Source organism: Rhipicephalus sanguineus, chromosome 6 (assembly GCF_013339695.2).
Source record: "Rhipicephalus sanguineus isolate Rsan-2018 chromosome 6, BIME_Rsan_1.4, whole genome shotgun sequence".
Classification (NCBI taxonomy): domain Eukaryota; kingdom Metazoa; phylum Arthropoda; class Arachnida; order Ixodida; family Ixodidae; genus Rhipicephalus; species Rhipicephalus sanguineus.
The window spans coordinates 5093402-5117310 of record NC_051181.1 but is presented as its reverse complement, the minus strand read 5'-3'; the positions used below and the strand labels follow the sequence as shown (position 1 = coordinate 5117310).

The window sequence follows — 23909 nt, the reverse complement described above, 5'->3', positions numbered from 1 at the left end:
CGAAAATTAATTTCATCCCCGCCGCAAGAAAATCGTCGCCATCAGACGACAATGAGCCCAACGACGACAGGCCACGCGGAAATGCGTCACTGTTCTGTGTGCTCACGTGACCGAGCGTTTCACTCGCTAGGTGGTGATAGTTCCACCCGGCGGCTTGTCGTTTTTGGAGCTCTGTCAAACCGAAACTGAGGCTGTGTCGGTAATGAGGAGCTTGTACTTAATTACTTGTCGCGCGCTGCAGCAAACGATGTGCCGTGTTATGACTAACAGGCCCCCAGGAACACATTGCAGCAAAAAAACGCGGGGCGAAAATTTTTGTGTCAGGACTCCTTTAAGCTAAAGCTTCTATGGCTTCCACCTCATCTTGAATCACGGCGTGTGGAAGAGGCGTTCCAAGCTTACGGTGTGGTGAAGTCCGTTGACAGAGAGGCATGGAGGTGTGCTGGTATGGAGCACTGGATGACAACAAATAGGGATGTTGCCTTGGAGCTCAAGGACACCATCACTGTGAGCTCAATACCGCATATTATGTCTATCTACGGTCACCAGTGCCTAGTACTTATTCCCGGCAGGCCTCCGCTGTGTCTCCGTTGCAAGTGAGTGGGGCATGTCCGTCGACAATGCAAAACACCGTGGTGCATGCAGTGCCATCGATTCGGTCATTCGTCGGATGCCTGCGTGTCGACTTACGCCGGCAAGCTTCGTTCTGGCCAATCTAGCGCAGAAGAGCCGCATCTGGACCATCTCATGGATGCTACGGAGGTAGTTGATGCGACAGAAGAAGCAACGGGAGAAGCAGTAGGTCGCATAAAGGAAGATCAACACTTGTCCATGGAAGCCATGCCCAGCAGCCACAATAACGCTGCTAAAGACATCAGCGAAGACATCAGCGATGAGATTACTGCAGGGGAACACTCCCTAGAAAAACTTGAAGAAAATCCTCCTGATGACGAGGGAGAAGACGAGGCAATGGATAGCAGCCAGACCAGGAAACGTCCGGCACCGCTCAGCGACGAAGCAAGAACAAGTGCGTCAGACGCAACAGACCAAATGTCCTCTTGTGGCCCACGTGTCGTCTCGTTTGGGGACCGAGGGTCGCGCCGCCTATGCCAGCGTCCTCAAGAAAGTGCTGCTAAAAAGTGCAAAGGAGGTAAAGCCACAGGTTGCCCTGTGGCTAAAGGCGACCAACAAAAGCTTTAAGTGAGCAAAACGGCTACCGCACTTACCTTCCCTACGTGCGTAGCGACACTCAACGTACGTGGCCTGAGAAATGTTAGGCGTCAGTGGCAATTACGCCACGTGCTTGAGCAGTATAACATTGACGTTGCTGCAGTGCAAGAGACTAAGATTTCGTCAGCTAATGATGCCGACCTTGCACTCGAAATTTTACGAGATTATTATGTATACATAAGCCAAGCACGTTGTATCGTCAAGTTGCGCATGCGCTCCCGGATGAACCCCTTTTGAGTAATGTTTAGCGTAACACGTGTCCGTTATCTGTCAGTCAACCAAAGCTATATATACCTGTAATCGACCATGAATAAAACACTTCTCGTTCTTGTTGCTTCCATGCCGGGTGTCGTCACTGCGCCCCGGAACATGGTGTCAGAAGTGGGATCGGTTTGGGCAAGCAGCAACGTATCGAAAGAAGGGGCCTAGCAGTGCACCGACGATATGGATTTAGTGAAGCCGCCGCCGCCACTGGTACTGTCAGGGAGTACCTCGAAGAATTGGTCCCTCTTCAAGCAGAGAGTCAAGCTGTTCCTGCAAGCAACACAGACTGCAAAAGAGCCGAGGTCGGAGGCAGCCAAGACAGCGCTCCTGCTCACCATTGCCGGAGAGGACGCCCTAAATGTATTCAACAATTTTTCATTTTCGGAGAGCGAAAGCAAAGAGGATTGCGGAAGAGTGACGAAAAAGTTCGAAGAATACTGTCGACATAACGAGGTGCACGAGCGGCATGTCTTCCGCATAAGGTCTCAAGCCGAGGGAGAGCCTTTTGAACATTTTGCTCGAAACCTGAGGAAGCTAGCCCAAAGTTGCAATTTCGGGGACCTTACTGATTCTATGGTCAGGGATCAGATTGTTTTCGGTACTATTAATCCGGAATTGCGGAAGAAAATGCTGAAGGTTAAGGACCTTACATTGCGCAAAGCCGAAGAAATCTGTAAGGCGGAGGAAGTATGTGCCGAGCAAAACAATGCATGGGCTCAAGCGGAATGCATCAGCATTCAAAATGTTTGGCGTGCGAAGAACATTCCCCAAATTCGGAGCAAAGTCATGCTCAGCCTGAAACCGAGGTGGCGCAGATCAAAACACGGAGGCAATTAAGATGTTCAAGGTGCCACCGCATCCACGAACGAGGCAAGTGCCCAGCGTTCGGGAAAACTTGTTTCTCGTGCCGTGGCGCTAACCACTTTTCTGCTTGTTGTAGTAAGAAGTGTCCTCAAGTAAGCGCTGTGCGTGACGAGCCCGACGATTTTCAAATTCTCGATGCTGGCGTGGGCAACAAAGCTGATTGGCTTATTGACGTTAAAGTCGCTTCCCAACTGGTGTCTCTAAAAGTGGACACGGGCTCCCAGGCGAACTTGTTGCCTCGCACCATTTTTGAAAGGCTGAAGATCAAGACGTCTTTGAAGGCAAGCTCATCTATTCTGCGCTCATACAGTGGTAACGTCATCAACCATGTCGGCGTAGCGACACTACCAGTGGCTGTGAACAAGAGAAGCGAGTACTTCGACTTTTTCATTGTCAGGAAGAGCAACCAGGCCATCTTGGGGCTATCGGCAAGCGAAGCGTTGGGGCTGGTCTCGCGTACTGTGGCTTCTGTTCACATGAGCAGTACTGACCAAATTGTGAAGGAGTTCCCAGAGTTGTTTCAGGGTATCGGCTGCCTGGCCCGCCCGTACCACATGGTCCTGCAGAAGGAAGCAACGCCGGTGATTCAGCCGGTGCGACGGGTGCCCCTGGCAGTGCGCGAGCCGCTCCGAGAAGAGTTGGAGCGCATGGAACGCGCAGGCATCATTGTTAAAGTCAGCGAGCCAACGGACTGGGTAAGCCCCTTTGTCGCAGCACGAAAAAAGGATGGCAAACTTCGCATATGCATTGATCCAAGGCGAATTAACGCATGCGTAAAGCGAGAGCACTATCAGCTACCGCAAAGAGAAGATATTGAGGCTGAGCTGACTGGAGCCAAATTTTTTAGCCGCCTTGACGCGTACTCGGGTTTTCATCAGATCCCTCTTGATGAGGCCACTTCAAAGATATGCACAACTGGAACACCCTTCGGGCGTTATCGGTTCTTGAGACTTCCCTTCGGAATCTCTTCCGCACCGCAAGTATTTCAAAGAACTATGAATGAAATATTTGACCAAGCCACAGGTGTGCGTATATATATCGACGACATACTTGTGTGGGGGAGCACGAGAGAAGAACATGATAACCGCCTCCGTACGGTTCTTGATCTAGCGAAGAAGGCCGGCCTAACGTTCAATAAGGCAAAATGCACATTCGGGGTTACTCAAATTGACTTCTTGGGCGACCTGATTAGCGAAAAGGGAATAGGTCCGAACCCTGCAATGACATCGCCATTAAGCGAAATGCCTGAGCCAACCGACAAAGCTGGCGTGCACAGAATGCTCGGGGTAATTAACTACTTCGGCAAGTACAGGCCTCACTTGGCAGAAAGAACAACGCTACTTCGAAGCCTAATGAAGAAGGGTACAATCTTTGAGTGGTCTGAAAACCACTTTAACGAGTGGCAAGCTGTCTGCCGTATACTGAGCACTGCGCCCCTTTTAGCCATATTTGATCCGACCCGGGAAATCAAGATTTCTTCTGACGCGTCAAGAAATGGGGTCGGCTCGGCCCTGCTTCAGCGGTATGGAGACAGTTGGCGGCCGGTTGCCTATACTTCACGAACAATGACTGAGGCGGAACAAAGATACGCCCAAATAGAAAAAGAGACAATGGCGATAACCTTTGGGGGTGAAAAATTCTTCCACTTTGTCTACGGTCGCAAATTCGTGATTGAAACCGATCATAGACCATTGGTAGCTATCTCTTCTAAAGCCATTGCAGACATGCCGCCAAGACTACAGCGCTTTTTCTTGCGCTTATTAAGATACGATTATGTTCTCCACTTTGTCCCAGGGAAACAACTGCTCTTGGCAGATATGCTATCCAGGTCATCGCCAGGCTCTCCCCCCAGCATGGATGACTTCACAGATGACGTCGACGTACATGCAGTGGGCGTGGCATCAGAATTGGTGAGCAAGAAAATGTTATGCAGACTAGCAGAAGCAACAGCCGCTGATGCAGACTTGCAAATTGTGTTGCGCTGCCTTAGAAATGGCGAAGAAATTACTGGCGCGATGAAACGAATTTCGCCTGAGTTGTCCGAAGTTCAAGGCATTGTGATGAAGGGCCCAAAGGTTGTTATCCCGAAGACCATGCGAGCTGAAATGCTCACTCGTATTCACGAAGGACACTTAGGCAAAAATAAGTGCAAAGAAAGAGCCCGTCGCTTGGTTTTCTGGCCAGGACTGAGCGGAGAAATCGAAAATATGGTCAAAGCATGTGCCGTTTGTCAAAAATACGCATATAAGCAGCCCAGTCAACCGATGGTACTTAGACAGATCCCCGGGCATGCCTGGTATCGTGTGGGTGTTGACCATTTCATGTACGGCGGGGACTCCTACATATGTGTGTTCGATGCGTTCTCAAACTTTCCAGAAGTCGAGAAGCTACCTGACACAACAGCAGGAACTGTCATCAGTAAACTTAGTGCAATTTTTGCACGATACGGAATTCCAATGGAAGTATGTACCGACAACGGTCCGCAGTTTTCATCCCATGAATTTACCCTGTTCGCAGACAGATACGACTTCAAGCCCGAGTTTCCCGCAGTCCAACGGTCTCGTCGAGAAGGGCGTCCACATCGTCAAAAGGATCATGAAGAAAACAGGTGAAACGAGGGAGGACTTCTGGCTCGGGCTACTGTGCTATCGTTCGATTCCACTTGAAGAGGGCCGCTCCCCAGGAGAATTGCTTCAAGGCAGAAGGCTGCGTACTCGGCTGCCAGACTTCCGGCCGAGTCCCAGTGAGCAAGCTGTTAGGCGCCAACCTCGGCAATCGTTAAAAAAATCACAGCATATCCACGGAGTGAATGATGATGAGTGGGCGAAGCTGCGGAGGTTCATCGGTAAACCGTGAATCTTCCGTGAAGTCTGCCCAGTACATCATCACCGACGTGAGGTCGGGCGCGTTTATACTAAAGGTTCGATGAGTTATGACGACTTGCAGCTCACTTTAATTTTACATGTACGCTGTGAATTTTCATTGTTTAGAAAACCATTGCTTTAGAAAACATCTGGCGTCTTTCGTTAAGCAGCTGGCGTCTTTTCGTTTTGCTTTAGAAACATCTGGCGTTCTTTCGTTTTGCTTTTAGAAAACATCTGGCGTCTTTCGTTGGTTTATTTCATCAATCAACGGCGTTTTGAACAAAAGTTTTATTGTTTAATCACGCACAGGAGAAATCTCACCAGGCACTACCTTGGAGGTAAACAATGACTGTTAATGGGAATGCGAGACAGAAGAAGTCGGCTTTTAGCTAACACTTCTACTTCTACTAACGTTTCCTACTGGAACATGCCAAAGGCTGCTAATGGGGAATGAGAGACAGAAGAATTCGTCTTTTATTTAACGCGCACGCTGCGAATTTTTTATTGTTCAAGAACGCACAGGAAAAATCTCCCACCGGCACCACCTTGGAGGTCAAGATCTGGTACTAGCGTTACGACTGGTTACGCACTACTACGACTACGAGGAATGAACGGGTGCCACCTTAAGGAGCTTCGCCCCTAAATTAACACGAAGACACAAGGAACGCAGATACCGTTCCATTCTCGCAGACGTCACCTGCAAACTCGCTGTTCGGTGTTTAACCAAGGGGTGAAAAAAAAAATCACAGCATATCCACGGAGTGAATGATGATGAGTGGGCGAAGCTGCGGATGTTCATCGGTAAACCGTGAATCTTCCGTGAATTCTGCCCAGTACATCATCACCGACGTGAGATCGGGCGCGTTTATACTAAAGGTTCGATGAGTTATGACGACTTGCAGCTCACTTTAATTTTACATGTACGCTGTGAATTTTCATTGTTTAGAAAACCAATGCTTTAGAAAACATCTGATGTCTTTCGTTAAGCAGCTGGCGTCTTTTCGTTTTGCTTTAGAAAGATCTGGCGTTCTTTCGTTTTGCTTTTACAAAACATCTGGCGTTTTTCGTTGGTTTATTTCATCAATCAACGGCGTTTTGAACAAAATTTTTATTGTTTAATCACGCACAGGAGAAATCTCACCAGGCACTACATTGGAGGTAAACAATGGCTGCTAACGGGAATGAGAGACAGAAGAAGTCGGCTTTTAGCTAACACTTACACTTCTACTTCTACTAACGTTTCCTACTGGAACATGCCAATGGCTGCTAATGGGGAATGAGAGACAGAAGAAGTCGGCTTTTAGTTAACGCGCACGCTGCGAATTTTTTATTGTTCAACAACGCACAGGAAAAATCTCCCACCGGGGGTCAAAGCGTAAGACTGGTTACGCACTACGACGACTACGACTACGAGGGACGAACGGGTGCCGCCTTAAGGAGCTTCGCCGCTAAAAGAAAACCTCTGCCAGAACTCCAGAAAGATGCTGTAGTAAGAATACAAGGAGGCACGTGGGACCGAAAGGCTCGAGTCATGGACCTGGTGGCACCGAGGTCCTACCACGTCGCTACAGAGGACAACCAGATACTCCGACGCAAGCGGCAGCACCTTCTAGCCACACGTGAATCTTTCCAGGCAGACTTGGGTGAAGGCGATTCGGAGGACGAGGAAGTATTTCCGGCGACGTTGCCTGGAAGATCGCTGCCACCACAGACATCCGCAACTGCGACGTCATTTCATGGAACGGCAACTGCTCCACTGCCCCCGCAGTCGGTGCCAAGGCGGTCCACCCGGCAAAGGCAGCAGTCAAGTCGTCTTCATTATAACAAAGACTTTAAACAAGTGTCAAATCTTACTCTCAACTTATAACATTATCCCGGGTGAAGATGTATCGTCAAGTTGCGCATGCGCTCCCGGATGAACCCCTTTTGAGTAATGTTTAGCGTAACACGTGTCCGTTATCTGTCAGTCAACCAAAGCTACATATACCTGTAATCGACCATGAATAAAGCACTTCTCGTTCTTGTTGCTTCCATGCCGGGTGTCGTCACTGCGCCCCGGAACACACGTGGTGCTTCCGCTGGATGTTTTTTATTAGTAAGAAAGCGGTTAAATCACACTTTAATGTCGCTACATGTTGATGGGGAAGGCCGCCTTATTTGTTGTGACCTCTCTTTTCATTCCCATAATTGGAGGTTTGTCTGTGTCTATGCTCCCTCAAAAGTAAACGAGAGGAAGGCTTTTTTCCTCTCCTTAGCTTCGCTGCTGAACACTGACAGAAATTTGATAGTGTTGGGAGACTTTAATTGTGTCTGTGACACTAGAGATCATTCATATACAACGAATCGTTATGATGCAAGTGCGGCTTTACTGCAGCAATTACTGAATGACCACACTCTAATAGATGTGGGAGCACATGCGCCCTCCTCGGTAAAGTTCACGCACTTTCAGGGTGTCTCACACGCTCGACTAGACCGTGTGTATGTATCTATAAACCTATGGTCTAACATTCATAACTATGCTGTAAAGCCCATATTTTATTGCGATAGCAATTATATGGAGAGTCTCAGCTGGAAAATGTCCGTCCCCGTCGCCGTCATGCACCGTATATGTATAACTATGCATATATATAAAAGCCCCAAAGAAAAATAATTCAGAAAAATGCTTCCGAAGCGCGGAATCGAACCAAGGACCTCTTGCTCCGCAGCGAGTGGCGCGAGCCACTACGCCACGGAACGCAGGTCCTCCGCAGAGCTAACGGCGAGCGTTTTATACACACCCTCTGCCGCTGGACGGACTCAGAGATGGCCGGCGCTCATAAGCGTTTCTTCATTACCAGCGAGATGGCGCTAGGAGCGCGACGAGCGCATTTAAAAGTCGTCGGCGAGCTCGCTCGCTTCTTATATTTGCGCAAGGAGAACCTTGGCCTTCCGCTGTCTGCCCGCGCGGTTTTCTCGTGGTGAGGGCAAGAGGGATGTTTCAAGCTTTAACCGTGATGTCCGCGCTCATGTTACGGAGCGCAGCTAAACGACGCCGCTTAACGAACAAACAGAAGATGAGCGCGAACTATCAAGTGTCACAGCTCGACACTTGAAGCACGCTAGTTTCCTTCGCTGCTTCGGCCGTCTTTGTAACAGGAGCGCTGTTCAAACTGAGAGTATCCATTGGTATAGCATTAGTTTCTTGCTATCGCATTCATTGCTTCGCCCTTGCGGCGAAACTGTGATTTTTTTACAGACCATTGCTTAGTAGCCGTTTCATGGGGTCCCCCAAAATTTCGTAATGTTCCTCCAAACTGGGAACTATGGAAGCTTAACGTACAGCTCTTGCGTGAAGAATGTTTCGAAAAAATAATCAACGAATTGCTACGTGAGGTAACACAATGTCGACAGCTGCCAATTTTTGCTCAGTGGGAAATGTTCAAAGAGAAAGTTAAGTATGAGGCAATTGGTATTTCATGCGAGTTGACCCACAGAAAAACTGCTGAAAAACGTTATCTTTATGATTTACTTCATAAGCTCCATGCATTTGAAAGTAAAGAGCCGGGATTATACGTTGATGAGATAAATTCGGTTCGAGCGCAGATACAAAAACATGATGCAGAAGTATATAGAGGAGCAATGGTTCGTTCACGTGTTACTCGTTTCACTGATGAGGAACCCACAAAAAGCGCTCTTGGAGATGAAAAGCGGTATGCACTTTCTAAACACATATTGCAAATTGAATCACGTGGTTTTATTTGCACAGAGACATGTCAAATAAGAGCCGCATTCGAAGAGTATTATAAAAAACTATTTACCGCGGCTGAGCTTCGGGATGATTATGAAGAAAAAGCTGACCACTTTATTGCGCTTGTGCCACCCTTACACGAGGACGGCAGACTTAGTGTTGATGGGCCCATCACTAGGGAAGAAATAAGGTTTGCAATACGCACGTTGCAGAAAAACAAAACTCCTGGCCCAGATGGCCTTAGTGCGGAATTTTACATAAAATTTCAAGAACTTCTGGTTCCTTTTCTTGAGGAACTTTTTAAGGAGGCCTATGAACGTGGTGAGCTTCCTCCTTCTTTCTATCAGGGCCATACAACATTAATACCAAAAAGTACTGACACTGAAGCGTTAAAGAGAGTTAACGGATATAGGCCTATATCATTATGTAACGTTGATTACAAAATATTTGCGAAATTGCTGACAAATCGCCTGCAGACAGTGATCACTAGATGCGTAGGTGACCCCCAAACATGTGGAATTCGAGGCCGTTCTATACAAACAAATATCCATATAGCGCGGTCAGTCCTTGAATGTATCGATGGTAGTATGGACCAAGTAGCCCTTCTTCAAATAGACCTCGCTAAAGCCTTTGATAAGGTACAGCATGCTTTTCTGTTCAGGCTCCTAAGACATCTGCAGTTGGGTGACGTACTGTACAATGGCATTTCACTCTGTTATAAAAAGTGCACTACAAGGCTCATTGTAAACCGCACACTTTCGGATATAATAGAGTTAAATTCATCCGTACGTCAGGGGTGTCCGCTCTCGCCTTTGCTCTTTGCAATATACCTGGAACCACTATGTTTAAGTGTGCTTCTAAATTCTAGCATTAGAGGATACCGATATGAGGCTGAGGAAATTAAAGTTATAGCTTATGCCGACGACATCGCCTTCTTTTGCATCGATAAACCTAGTGTTCAAGAAGCAGTAAACACTACTTTACGCGTCTGTGAAATCGCTGGAGCCAGTATAAATTTTGATAATAGCAGAGGATTCTGGCTGGGAATGTGGGCTCAAACTCCCTCAGTGTTCTCAAATATCCATTGGAATGCGACTGCTATGCCGTATCTTGGTGTGCCTCTTGATAAATATCGTAACAGCGGCCCACATTGGACGTCCACGATAACTAATATCCGTCGAAAGGTGTCAACATGGCACGGACGAGACCTTTCCATTTTTTCAAGAGCTAAAGCGTGCAATATATTTCTTGCATCAAAGCTTATCTATGTTTTGCAGGTATTGCACTGCTCTCGTGTGCACATTCAAGCGTTTCATAGGATATTTGCTTGTTTTATTTGGGGCTCTTCATGGGAACCCATGTGAAGAGACAACCTTTTTCTTTCACTTGAGAAGGGCGGCCTCAGTCTGGTGCATTTGTTTCTGCGACAGTTGGTGTTGCGATTTTTTTATCTTAAAGCCGTCTGTCACCCATTTCTGTTGGCAGTTCTTCGAAACCATCTGAGTTACCGTCTTCCTTTTCTTTATGTCACGACAAATGTTGCCAAGGAATCGCAGTTGTCGGGTTTCTTAAAAGAAATTGTTGATACTGTCAACTTTTTGAAAACCAGATTTACATTAGAGTATTTATATAATATAGACAGAACAACGCTAACCGCTGCACTTGTGAATAACCTTTTACCAGAACCTGTATACCGGCTGCCATTTTTGCTTTTGCCTGGCCATGATGTATTATTCTGTGTACGTAGGATGTGCATATCGCCAGCAGCGAAAACGTTTTTCTTTAAACTGCACACATCCACTGTACCAGTGAAGAAATGGCTCAATCAAAATGCAATATATGTGCCCTGGACTGTAAATTGTCGACTCTGTGACCAACCTGAGACGATAGAGCATTGTTTTATCCATTGTCGTGACACATTTTATTTCTGGGATATTCTAAAGAGAACAATCAAAAAAGACCTTCCAATCACAGCTCATGGTATTCGGTTCCTCCCTTTCAAAAAGAGCCCCACCAATAAAACACCGTATGATTTATTTATGTTATTCGGACTTTATGCGCTATGGAGAAGTCGCATGATCGACAGGCACGCCGAGCCACCACGATCGACGAGGTCTGTCTTCCGAGAAGAAGCTGCTCAAGTGCGCAGTGTTGTTGAGACTTTTAAGCCCGTTCCGGAGTGGCTTGCACTTCTGGACGCTTGTGTGTGTTTGCCTGACTTTTGAACAGCATCTTACTGTAGGCAACGATATGGGTGTTCTGAATGTTAAGGTAATTCTAATGTGATGAAGTATGTAGTGTGTAGTTCACAGCTATAACGGGTCATATTTCCATGAATTAAAGAAAAAAAAAATCACCGGCATGGCTCAGAGGTTGAATACTGGGCTCCCACGCAGAGGGCCCAGGTTCGAACCTCGTTCCATCCTGGAATTTATTTCTTATTTCGTTTTTTTTTTCTTATTTCGAGCGATACTGGTTACGGACACCGGCGGCGGCGGCGGCGGCGAACAACTACGGCGCCAAAAACGGCCGGTGAAATGATCTCATAACAGCTTTCGCTGTAAAACCCACGCACCCAAGCAAGCATTTATTCGTCTGCGATAGTGTATATTTTTTTATTTTAGTTATTAGGTTGGTGACAAACGCAGTCAATGGCTTTAGAAGAATCGAGATGTCCGTTTGGCTATGATTCCCTATTGAAAATTCATCCACCATGAGGAATGGTGGATTCCACCATCCACCATTATGGTGGATTATGGTGCTGGAAAATGGTGGCACGTGGTGTATGCTGGATGCTGGCGTATGATGGATGCTGGAGAATGACGGAGCGTAAAACGGTTCTACAGCGTCGGCACCATCGTGCCTAGCCGTCACAGATAAATAATTGTATAGAAGGCGATGTAGAAAGCGCTAGTACAAAAAGAAAAAGAAAAAAAAACCCGTATGCAAAAAAAAAAAACTTCCGCCACCGGGAATCGAACGTCCGACCTGCGGATCCCGAGCCGAGTACCTTACCACTACGCCACGCTGACTTTTTTTTTTTTCCGTATTGTCTACGCCACGCTGACACTTGCTTAGCGACTTGCAAAATGACTAGTTAACATGCTAATACACCGTTTGACTTCAGCTTTGTATGTCTCATACTGGAGACAGACGCGCTCTTCACATCCTACTAAAATTTGCGTAGTCATTAAACGCAAACAAACTGCTGCCGGTAACGAATGGCACGTCGATAATGGCAACAGCGCTAACTTTCTTTTAAAATTCACAACGTAACTCCAAAGAAATATGTCATGTGGAGCGAGGAGCGCGAGTATAGTTTTAATAGCCGTTTCTCGCTTTCTCCAAAGTGCGACATGTGCAGAGGCTTTCTGTCGACTCTGATCTCATTCGATAAATACGCGCGTACAATTGATTGAGTATTGTGATGTTGTTGTTTTTTTTTTTTTTTCGCGCAACGTACAGCGCAGCCGTGCCAGCGCACTGATCTGACGCTGTATCATTAGCTACAACTGCATAACAGCTGGGCAAAAACAAGTGCAGTGCGCGGGGAAAATATGCCATCATATTGGTTCAGTAAGGCGTACGAATTGACAAGTCTATGTTCTCGCATACGTGTCAGAGAAGCGCCGGCGAGTGCGACCGGCGGCGGTTGGTGACCGGAGGCGTTTGCTGGAAGCGCGTCGCATCTATGCTCATCGCTTCTTGTGCGGGCACTGTACACAAGAAAAAAATGCTTCATTTAGGTTAGCCGATGCCACAGGTGTGCTGTAAAGTCATGTGTACTCACCGGAATCGTGTATACTGAAACCAGAAGCGCCGATAACACGTAGACGGACTCGGTCGCTACGCTATGCCTAACCTTTGGTGGCAATCATGGTGGTAGAATATGATGGTGGTAGTCATACTTGGTGGGGCTTATCTCGACGCAGGCCGAAGGTAAAAGTTTGTGGATTTTAGCTTTGCATGCATTTTCACTATTACCTTAAAGTGCCGCTGAGGTAAGTGAGTGCGCAAGAATTGCCAGAGTTGCGTTTCAAGCGTGGCGGTATCAAGAGGAAGCTGTTTTCTGGTCTCCCCGCTGGAAGGACTGATTTACTTCTCGGCAAAGGCGCGGCGATGTAACACAGGTACTGTCGCTGTTCCCACCGACACTTCTAGACTTGTAAACATCAAAATGCAGCAGCAGATCGCGAATGTAAACCTGATAAGTACGTGCGTAAAATGTAAACATTCACGGCTGCTGTGCTCCACAAACCTTGTGGCGGTTATTGGGGCCGCATGAATAAAAACAAATAGTGCTGGAAAGCTTAATGATCGGTGTTGGCTTCTTTGAACTGCATATATTTCTGCACGTTCAAGGGGAAAACATTAGAACTGACAGCGACTTCACATAATGTCACGTTCACTTCCATCATGCCACCGTCATCCACCATGCTTCCATCCTGCCACTGTCATCCAGCTTGTTCACCAAGTCATCCACCAAAACATGTTTTGCTCGCCACCATCAGCCAGAATTTTCAACTTAAGACCAAAAGAAGCTCGCCACCACCACCACCATCTGCCACCATTTTTTCCACTCTCGCCATCATCAACCATCATGACCACCACGGCTTCCACCACATCCACTATTCTTTCCACCTTGTCCACTATTGCTTCCACCATGTCCACCAAGATTTCCAGCATCCACCAACCCACGATTTTCAATAGGGGAAAAAAAGAAATAAAGAGGCAGAAGGAGGCATCATATACTTTTACTGATGTAGATGTTGTCTAGTTGCATTTTAAAGACAATGTCACACTGTGTAACAAATTTAATCCCGTAGAATAAAAAAAATAGATTGAAAAATAACCCGCGGATTACTTCTGAAGTAATGCACACGTGTGTGCCATAGTTATAGGATCTACTCTACTCTACTACAAAACGCCAACTGAAAAGATTACGAAAAGGTAATAAGGCAGCCGGCAATAACCCGTTTAACACACATAGGCTAGCGCTTGCAGCAAGGAAATTGAAACAAAATCCAAAAAAGCGAAACACCACTACTTCAATAATGTACTCCCCAGCTTTGTAATGAATACAGGATACATGTTCTGGAACCACTTTCGCCGAAAAAACACACTCACAACTCAACTATCATCACTTGCAAAAGCTCATAAGGCCAACAGATATAACCCATTCTTTCATTCGGTCTTCACAAAAGATGATGGCGTCACGCCGGACTTAGATCCACGGACTATTTCCACTATCGAGCCACTCGTTATCAGAAACGCTGGTGTTCTTAATCACCTGCTTGCCCTAGATAATAAAAAAGCGTATGGCCCGGGCAATACAACCATAATTAGGATAGATTTACCAGCGCAAAAAAGATAGGACATTTAAGAAGGACACACACACATAGCGCTGCTATGTGTGTTTATGTTATGTTATGTTTGTGTTGTGTTTATGTTATGTTTATGCCATGTGCGCTGCTATGCATTTAGGAAGGACACACATAGTGTGTGTCCTTCCTAAATGTCCTGTCTTTTTTGCGCTGGTAAATCTATCTTAATCATCTTAATCGTCTTTAGACGGTCCAGCGTTAAATGTCGTACCCCTTTTTTTTTCATTACCGGAGAGAGATTCAAACGACTGTTATACTTAAAAAACACCGAAACAGCTCTCATACAATCAGCGGATTACCAGCACATACAGTTCCCATGGAACACCACCAAATGTCTTTCACGTCAATGCGAGGTGACTCTCACACCCTTTCGCTGTAGAGTTCCCCGGTTAAATCATTACCTGCATAAATCTGGCTTTTCCTTAACAAATATATGTGCAGTTTTCAATGAACCAGAAACAATAGATCACTTTTTTCTATCATGCCGCCGTTTCGCCTCACTCCGTAGAATGTTTCTGGAAATGCCGACTGGTAGGCTGGGCTTACAATTTACTACTTCTAGCCTGTTTTCGTTTGGAGCGAATCAGTTTGGGGCAAGCCGCAGTGCAACTATAGCTGCGCTACACAAGTTCGTTCAAGCAACAGGAAGAGTACGCTGCTAGTGATACCGACCACGGAAACCAACTTTTTTTTTTCCTTTTTTATTACTATATATACATTTTTTCAATCGTTATCCTATGGCTTTGTTAACTTCTTAACTCTTTCCTTTTTTTATTTACATCGCGTTTCGTGCTTATTTTTTTCTTTTTGAAGTTTCATATATAATTATCAGTGTGGCCAATCCCCCTCGTGGGTATGAGCCAGTCTCCTTAGGGCAAACAAACAAATGGGAAGAAGACGGAGCAGTCATGGCGGTCGGTCAAATTTCTTTACATTTGATCACTCACGCCTAACCTGGTTAAACTCATAGAAAGAGTTTTGAATGTCCGGTTAAATAAATATATAGATGATCAATCAATACTAAACCCCAGTCAAATTGGCTTTAGAGCTGGATGCTCAATATGGTGTGCGCATGTTGATTTAGAGAGTCGAATACAGCTGGCTCGGCGTCGGCGAGAATACTGTGCGTTAGTTACTCTGGATTTAGCTAAAGCGTACGATAAGGTTGAGCATTCGATACTCATTAAACAGATGGAAAATTACCGATTTCCAAACTACATAACAGCTTGGGTTTCAGAGTTTTTAAGAGAAAGGGAATTTTATTGTTTTAAAGATGGCTGCTCATCTAATAAATATAGGCAGAAACGTGGCGTACCACAAGGGGCCGTGCTGTCGCCCGTATTGTTTAATATATTCTTAAGCTCCATTCCTAGTCATCAGGATATTCAATTGTATGTGTACGCAGATGATATTGCTTTCTTCGCGTCAAATAATGATCTGCACTCACTATATGAGACGTTACAAAATTATCTCAATACGCTGGAATCATGGCTGCAAAATATTCATATGACGTTGAACGTCAAGAAAAGCGCGCTTATTGCGTTCTCTTTTAAGGAGCCTGTCAACACCTCGCTGATTTATAGTCAAGAGCTCATTCCACAGGTAGATTCCCTGAAATATTTGGGCATCATATATAATAAAACATTAAACTGGCGATGTCATATTGAAGAAGTTTACTCTAAGGCAACACGTGCAATGGGGTGGCTGCGGAAGCTTGGTAACCGCAGAACGGGATTGCGAAGAGATACGCTGATAATGATTTATAAAATGTATTTGCGGCCTATCTTGGAATTCGGGTGCGTTTTATTTTCTGGCAGCGCAACTTATAAAATGAGACCCCTAGTACTATTGGAAAGGGAAGCTATGCGTTTGTGCCTTGGACTTCCAAAGTTTGTTGCTAACAATGTGTTGTATATGGAGGCGCGACTACCTTCTTTGTTAAATAGATTCAAATTACTTACTGTTCAAACATTCCTCAAGATATACGATTCGCCTCAGAGACGATCATTTTACGTGTTCATTAAAGAACCGAGTTTATTCTTTGAAAAACATTGGTCGCGACTACACACCCCACAGATTATATTTGTACAAGGATTGCTTGAACCACTGAATGTAAAAATTAAACATATTGGCTCAACAGGTAATGCTAATTCAAATCTTCACATACAATTTGACGATATTTTCCCTTGTATTGCGAAACAAATGCCATTTCGGTATCTAAATAACCAGTTAGAAGATTATATAGCTCACCTGAAAATAAGCAATATAATTGCGACTGATGCATCAGTATCAAAGGAGAAGGCGGGGGTTGGCATCTTCTCTCCTTTTCTTGACTGGTCTTTTTCGGTTCGACTTCCAGATTATACTCCTATATTCATTGCAGAATTATTGGCAATTGTTCTAGCATTACGCAAACTTCCCTCAAGTGAATCAACAGCAGTGATAATTACAGATTCTCTCTCAGTATGTACTGCACTTTCTGCGACAACAAATTTAACACTCATTCGTTTGTTTAGTCACCTAATACCGGCAAACTTACAAAAAGTTCAGTTGCTATGGGTACCAGGACACCGCGGACTATCTTTGAACGAAATGGCTGACTCATTAGCCACAATCGCCCTGAGTGGACCCCTCATCCCAATTTTACCAGATACGGCTTACGCGACAGCATTGAGATTCAGAAATGCTTGTTTGCAAAGCGAAATAGGCAGATTCTCATTGGATAAATTTAAAGACTTCGAACATCTAAGATATGGCTGGAAGAAACAATGGTGTTTATCTCGACAATTAGAAGTTTCATACACCAGATTGCGTTGTAGGATTCCGCAGTTGAATTATCTACATAAAGCTGGCCTCAAGGCGTCCTCGTTACGCATGTTTTGCAATGAAATTGAAACAATAGATCATTTCTTTTTATTTTGTCGCCGCTACTCTAATCAGAGAAAAAGATACCTTGTAGCGCCATTTAAGAAGTTAGGATTAGCAATGAATGTTCCAGAAATTTTATCATTTGGCGGCACTTTGTTAGGGTATAGCCACAGGGATGTCTGCTCTGCTGTGTTCGATTACATCAGTGAAACAAAAAGATTACCGTGTTAGTCTATTTATCTCTGTCCATAATCTTGATTCGAAATCTGTTATTATTTATCTTAGAAACTACCGAAACGATAGTCTGTCCGCTTGCTCCTTCAACAATTACATTTTTTAACCTAAATTAAAGATTTGTTTAGTATAATTGGTGATTACCTTAAGCATCCTGCCGCCCGGTTCTTGGCCCATCCCCCTTTGTGGGTGAGCGCCATCAAGTCGAGGAGATCATCATCATTTGATGCCGTGAAACCCGGGACCACGACTCCGGCTGGAACTGAGACTGCTAGGAGCATGCATGAACTGGAGTGACTGCAGGCGTCGTCGGGTGGTTAGCGAAATGGGAGCCCTCACGTCTCCTTCGGCTACGTACTGACTCGCACTTCACGACGACGGCCCCATGTTCGAAAAGCATCGTCTGGAGGCCCGCGAGACGGGAGCCCTCACGTCTACTGCGGCTCCACACTGACTCGCCCCTCACGACGACGGCCCCATGTTCGAAAAGCATCGTCTGGAGGCTCGCGAGACGGGTGCCCTCACGTCTACTTCGGCTCCGCACTGACCCGCCCTTCACGACGACGGAACCATGTTCGAAAAGCATCGTCTGGAGGTTCGCGAGACCGGAGCCCTCATGTCTACTTCGGCTCCGCACTGACTCGCCCTTCACGACGACGGCCTCATGTTCGAAAAGCATCGTCTGGAGGCTCGCGAGACGGAAGCCCTCACGTCTACTTCGGCTGCGCACTGACTCGCCCTTCACGACGACGGCCCCATGTTCGAAAAGCATCGTCTGGAGGCTCGCGAGACGGGAGCCCTCACGTCTACTTCGGCTCCGCACTGACTCGCCCTTCACGACGACGGCCCCATGTTCGAAAAGCATAGTCTGGAGGCTCGCGAGACGGGAGCCCTCACGTCTACTTGGGCTCCGTACTGACTCGCCCTTCACGACGACGGCCCCATGTTCGCAAGGCGTCGTCTGGAGGCTCGCGAGACGGGAGCCCTCGCGTCTACTTCGGCTCCGCACTGACCCGCCCTTCACGACGGCGGCACCATGTTCGAAAAGCATCGTCTGGAGGCTCGCGAGACGGGAACCCTCACGTCTACTTCGGCTGCGCACTGACTCGCCCTTCACGACGACGGCCCCATGTTCGAAAATCATCGTCTGGAGGCTCGCGAGACGGGAGCCCTCACGTCTACTTGGGCTCCGTACTGACTCGCCCTTCACGACGACGGCCCCATGTTCGCAAGGCGTCGTCTGGAGGCTCGCGAGACGGGAGCCCTCGCGTCTACTTCGGCTCCGCACTGACTCGCCCTTCACGACGACGGCCCCAGGTTCGAAAAGCATCGTCTGGAGGCTCGCCAGACGGGAGCCCTCACGTCTACTTCGGCTCCGCACTGACTCGCCCTTCACGACGACGGCCCCATGTTCGAAAAGCATAGTCTGGAGGTTCGCGAGACGGGAGCCCTCACGTCTACTTCGGCTCCGTGCTGACTCGCCCTTCACGACGACGGCCCCATGTTCGCAAGGCGTCGTCTGGAGGCTCGCGCGACGGGAGCCCTCACGTCTACTTCGGCTCCGCACTGACTCGCCCTTCACGACGACGGCCCCATGTTCGAAAAGGATCGTCTGGAGGCTCGCGAGGCGGGAGCCCTCACGTCTACTTCGGCTCCGCACTGACTCGCCCTTCACGACGACGGCCCCATGTTCGCAAGGCGTCGTCTGGAGGCTCGCGAGACGGGAGCCCTCACGTCTACTTCGGCTCTGTATTGACTCGCCCTTCACGACAATGGCCCGATGTTCGCCAGGCAAGACAGTCCATGGAGGTCAGCAACGTGACTCCAGACGTCGTCTGGAGGCTCGCGAGACAGGAGTCCTCACGTCTACTTCGGCTCCGTACCTACTCGCCCTTCACGACGACGGCCTGGGGTTTGCAAGGCTTGGACGTGCACATAGAGAGGAACATCTCAACAGCCCTGCACTCCGCCCAGTGAAAGGTAACTCCGCCCATCACAAGATTTTCTCATCGATGAGTACTTCGAGACGTGCGAGGCCAGAGTGACGAATTTCTGTCCCGACACCCGTCCTGTAGCTCCCGCCTTCGAAGCAGCAGGAACATGAAGCACAGGTGCAAATTACCATAATGAAGGCGGCTTCGATACTGAAGACCCTATAGGTGATTAATATTATGACTTCTGATCACGCAGGATTGGCCCTTGAAACCGCCTGCTGTGCACCTGCCTGCCTGATGGTCGGTCTATAATGGTCTATAGAAGATTCGCGAGGCTAGAATGCCGAGTTCCTTTGGTAATGTCTGCCCAGGAGGCTTTGAGAGCAAAAGGGGAAGTGAAAGCTGGACATCGCCAGCAGACGCATCGCAGCAAATGATCTACGAAATGCAGCAACGATAGTGACCACCTGAACCTCTAACTACTGAACTCGACGCAAGCCAGTTGACGAAGTTTCTAAGTGCTGAGACACAATACCGGTCTTTCGATTCGGCGTGTTCATTTGGCGACGGCGAAGATGTGTTGAAAATAGAAGAAAACGATTGGCGCATCTGGGGCATACGTATTATCATCAGGGGATGATTAGGGTGGCCCAAAAAGGGGAGAAGACGGAGCAGTCATGGCGGTCGGTCTAATTTCTTCACAAAAGGTACGCACAGTGGTGTAGCAGATAATTCGGCTGTATTTTCTGTGAATCCCTCTAAACATCAACACTACCGGACGATTGGAAAAAGCTAAAATTATTCCCATCTGCAAATCGGCAGGTAAATCCATTGAATCAAATTCCAGACCAATATCGTTAACGAGCACGGCATGTAAACTCCTCGAACGTAGCATTTTAAAACAGTTAACATATTTTTCGAAAATGAAGCAATCCTGTATCCTAGCCAGCACTGTTTTCGCAGAGGTTTGTCGACCATACCGCAGTTAACTGAAATCGTACACGATAACGCGCTAGGTATTAACAGGCTTGCCCAATTCCTGTGGCGCGTACCTACCTGAAGAGTTTTGCACGACGGAGCACAAGCTTCACTGCGAAGAGAGCGCATGCCGGTTCTTGACAGCTTTTGACGACGGAGCACGAGTCACCGACAGCCTAGGCAGCTTCGCTCTTAAAAGATTGGCAAAGCTTGCACTATGCTGCACAAGGCTCGAAACAGCAAAACTGGACGGTTCTCAAGATTATTCTCATTGATGCTAGGCTGTTTCTGAGCCTTAGCTAAGTGATGCTACGTTGTTTATACGCTGATTCTCAGCGCAGAGAGGTTTGAGGTAAACCACAGACAGTCACAGACACGACAGGGTTATCCAAACTCCAAAGACAGAAACTTGCGCTGAAATCAAGAGTTCGCTTAAAGCTCCAAGGTGGGCTTGTTGGCACGGCATACTTAAAAAACAATGGTAGCGCAATAATACGGCATACATGAAGGCGCAAGTTGCCTTCTTGTGTCCCGTTTCTTTGCACTACCATTGTCATTCAAACAAGCTTTCGCATCTCTCATAGATCTACGGGTACGTCGGCGTTAGCGCAGGCATTCCGCCACTTCGGGGTCTTCTCGCAGGCGCCGTTGCCTTTCCCGTAGTATTCTCTAATTGCACGTACTCTGCGCCTTCGGCTCGCCGCCGTCGCTTCGCAGTCGTTTGCTGGGCTAACCGTTGTCTTCTTCTTTTTTAGCGGACCGGTGGTGAGTAGTGGGATTTTCCCAATTTCTGTGGCACACACCCGTTTATGATGATGACGGTTTTCTGCGATCGACTCACAACGAATGATTTGCGAAACAGCTTCGCTTTTAAAAAAATAAACTCCGAATACAGCCTCCCCAGAAATCGGTGAAAGAAAGGAGCTCTTGAGCATCGCTTTCAGGAGTAAAGCACGACAGCGTAATCGCCTTCTCAATCGCTGGCCTGCCTTCGCTTCTCGGTGTCAGCCATGCCGCTGGGAAACGAACGTCTGTACTCGTAACAACTATCCCAGAATGCCTCCTGTTGCCCACTACGCCGTAAATTTTATTGCCATTGCCAAAGTGCCCACTCCGTAAGACAACACGCGCACCTGCACATCTGGCCACTTTTTTATGCTGATGTTGATGATTATTCATGTCTCGGCGCTTTGTCATGCTATAGTGCCTAGAACTATAAGTCATGCGTAGAACTTTAAACCTCGTTGCGCAACTCATATGCTTTGACCGCTGGTGAAATGCTACGCATCTGCCACGCAATATAACACTCCTCGCACTACTAAACATACTGTTTTTTTTTTCCAAATCGATTTCGAACACGGACGTCGCTCTGTGGTAGAACACATGCTTGGCAAGCAGGCCTCGGTGCGATGCCCATTCGTGCCAAGCATTTTTTCTATCATTCGTCCAGTTGCACAACTTACGCTGATTTTAAATGCGAATGCATTTTTTAGTCGAGCTATGTCAGGCGCCGTGCGGCGTCCCCGATCTCTCCGCTCCCGCCCCCCTCTCCCATAGCAACAGCTGCGAGCGCGCGCGCTCCTCCTCGCCCCTAGCAACCGGAGCAGGTGGTGCGGGCGGATCAGAGGAGAGTGAGTGGAGAGGAGTAGCACGCTCGGGCGCGTGAGGGCGCTCGCATCGCGGATCTCGGCGGAGCTCCCGCGTGTGTGGGAGAGTGTGGGCGAGGGTAAGCGCGTGCTTCGGCGCTTCTCCTCTCGGCGGGCGCCACGCTCTCCCGTTCGCTCGCTCGCAAGCGTATATAAATGGAGCGGAGCGCGCGCTCTACTCTCGACCCGTTCGCCGGCTTTGGCTGACGCGAGATGGCTGACGTGGAAGACAAGGCTGCGAAGCGAAGAGCGCGTGATGCCGAACGCAAGCGCCTGAAGCGAGCCAACCTCGCCCGAGACGCCGTTGCCGCGCAGCTCGATGCGGCCATGGAAAGTGTCTGTGCGCGCTCCAAAAGCTCTGACCCCGTTGTGTTGGTTGATGACTAACGTTGACGTGCGAAAGACGAGTGGACAGTGGCTTGTCGAGGACATGCGCGCCAAGCACTCTATGCAGTGTGCCTCTACCGCATCCGAACTCTGCCCCACAACCATTCACGGTACTTGCACTGATCTACTCTTTACCTGAAACTGTGACGCCCGCATGCTTCTCAAAGACCCTCTGACCGCGCACTTTACCGACCACAAGGCAGTGATCGTGGCCGTCAAGTGCAACGATAACGCAAACAGGTGTTAAATAAATGGTTACCCTACAAATCACCGTCTCGTCATTCATTATATAATTACTTCGCCGCACACTCGCGCCCAAACAAATGCATTCGCATTTCCTCACGATTCCCTTCGGGCAGGTGGGGTGAATTTTTTTCGCTTACAACGAACGACGCCGACATTTCTGTGAAACGAGCTGTTCACCGCTATCGCGTTGATAAGCACCAACAACAAGGAACCTCAACAAAGCTCCGTGTTTTCGCTGTTTATTTTTTTTTTTTGCAATACGGACAGTGTTTTCCGGAGTGTTGCGGAAATTCGGCGTTTTTCGCTGTTTATTTTTCGCAAATTCCCAATTCTCCGATATTCCAAGTTTAATTTCACGTTATTCACAATACTCCAATATCTTAGATGAAATCATGTATGAATACGAAAGCACCAGAACAAGCGGAGCGTAAATTAGTTGTCTGGAAAGTTTGAACGCGCAAACACCTATACACACAAGCACAAATACTTGAATACAAAACACCTTGGTGTGGCATATTACAACTTTAAGGCGTCTTGGTATACACGGAAGCATGCACTACGAGGCCCGTATATACGATGTCGTGTGGTGCGCCTCAATATTGCCCGGGGAACGTGTATCAAGCTGTCGTCTCGCGATCCTGGGATCCTTAGATACGTGGACGTCACTGACTATTTGCGCCACAAGCCCCTTGTTAAATGTGCGATGGGTGTGGTGCAGGAGATACTGTTGACGTGAAATAAAGTTCACAACGGCCAAACCGACAGATATATCATTGACATCTTAGAACATGCTCTTTTGATAAAAAAGAGGATAGGGTCGTACTGGCCTCCTGAACCGTTTATCGGATGAATCCGAATTGTACTGCCGAGTGCTTATCGGATATTTTCGGATTTATCCGAAAACAAGGAGCCCTACTCATAAGGTGACTATCATGATGACGATAATTTTCTGGTGACGCAAACCGGCGGAATGAGGAGCTTCTACAGCTCAGGGGTAAAGAGCATCGTTTAATATCAAAACAGAAAACTCGTAGATTATCATTCACGTGCTGCAGCTAGATAGCACAATTCTTTATTAAACATTGCAATACATGGCACACTGAAACACTAGCAGTCAACCTTGTCCCTTTCTGCTGCTCGTATTATTTTCCGTGTTCCTCGATCGTGATGAGTGTAGCGTAAGAGTACGCGGTGTTAGGCCATTTGGTGCGTAGCTTCGTGAAACGGCAAGGCGCAAACTTACAAACCAGATTAACAGAAAGGGGACCAAATCAAACAGCTAA

General features: G+C 47.4%; 1 pseudogene; it reads left to right on the top strand.

Moving 5' to 3' along the window:
• Positions 1–9995: 9995 nt before the first annotated feature.
• On the top strand, positions 9996–11174 carry LOC119395579 (uncharacterized; annotated as a pseudogene).
• Positions 11175–23909: the final 12735 nt, after the last annotated feature.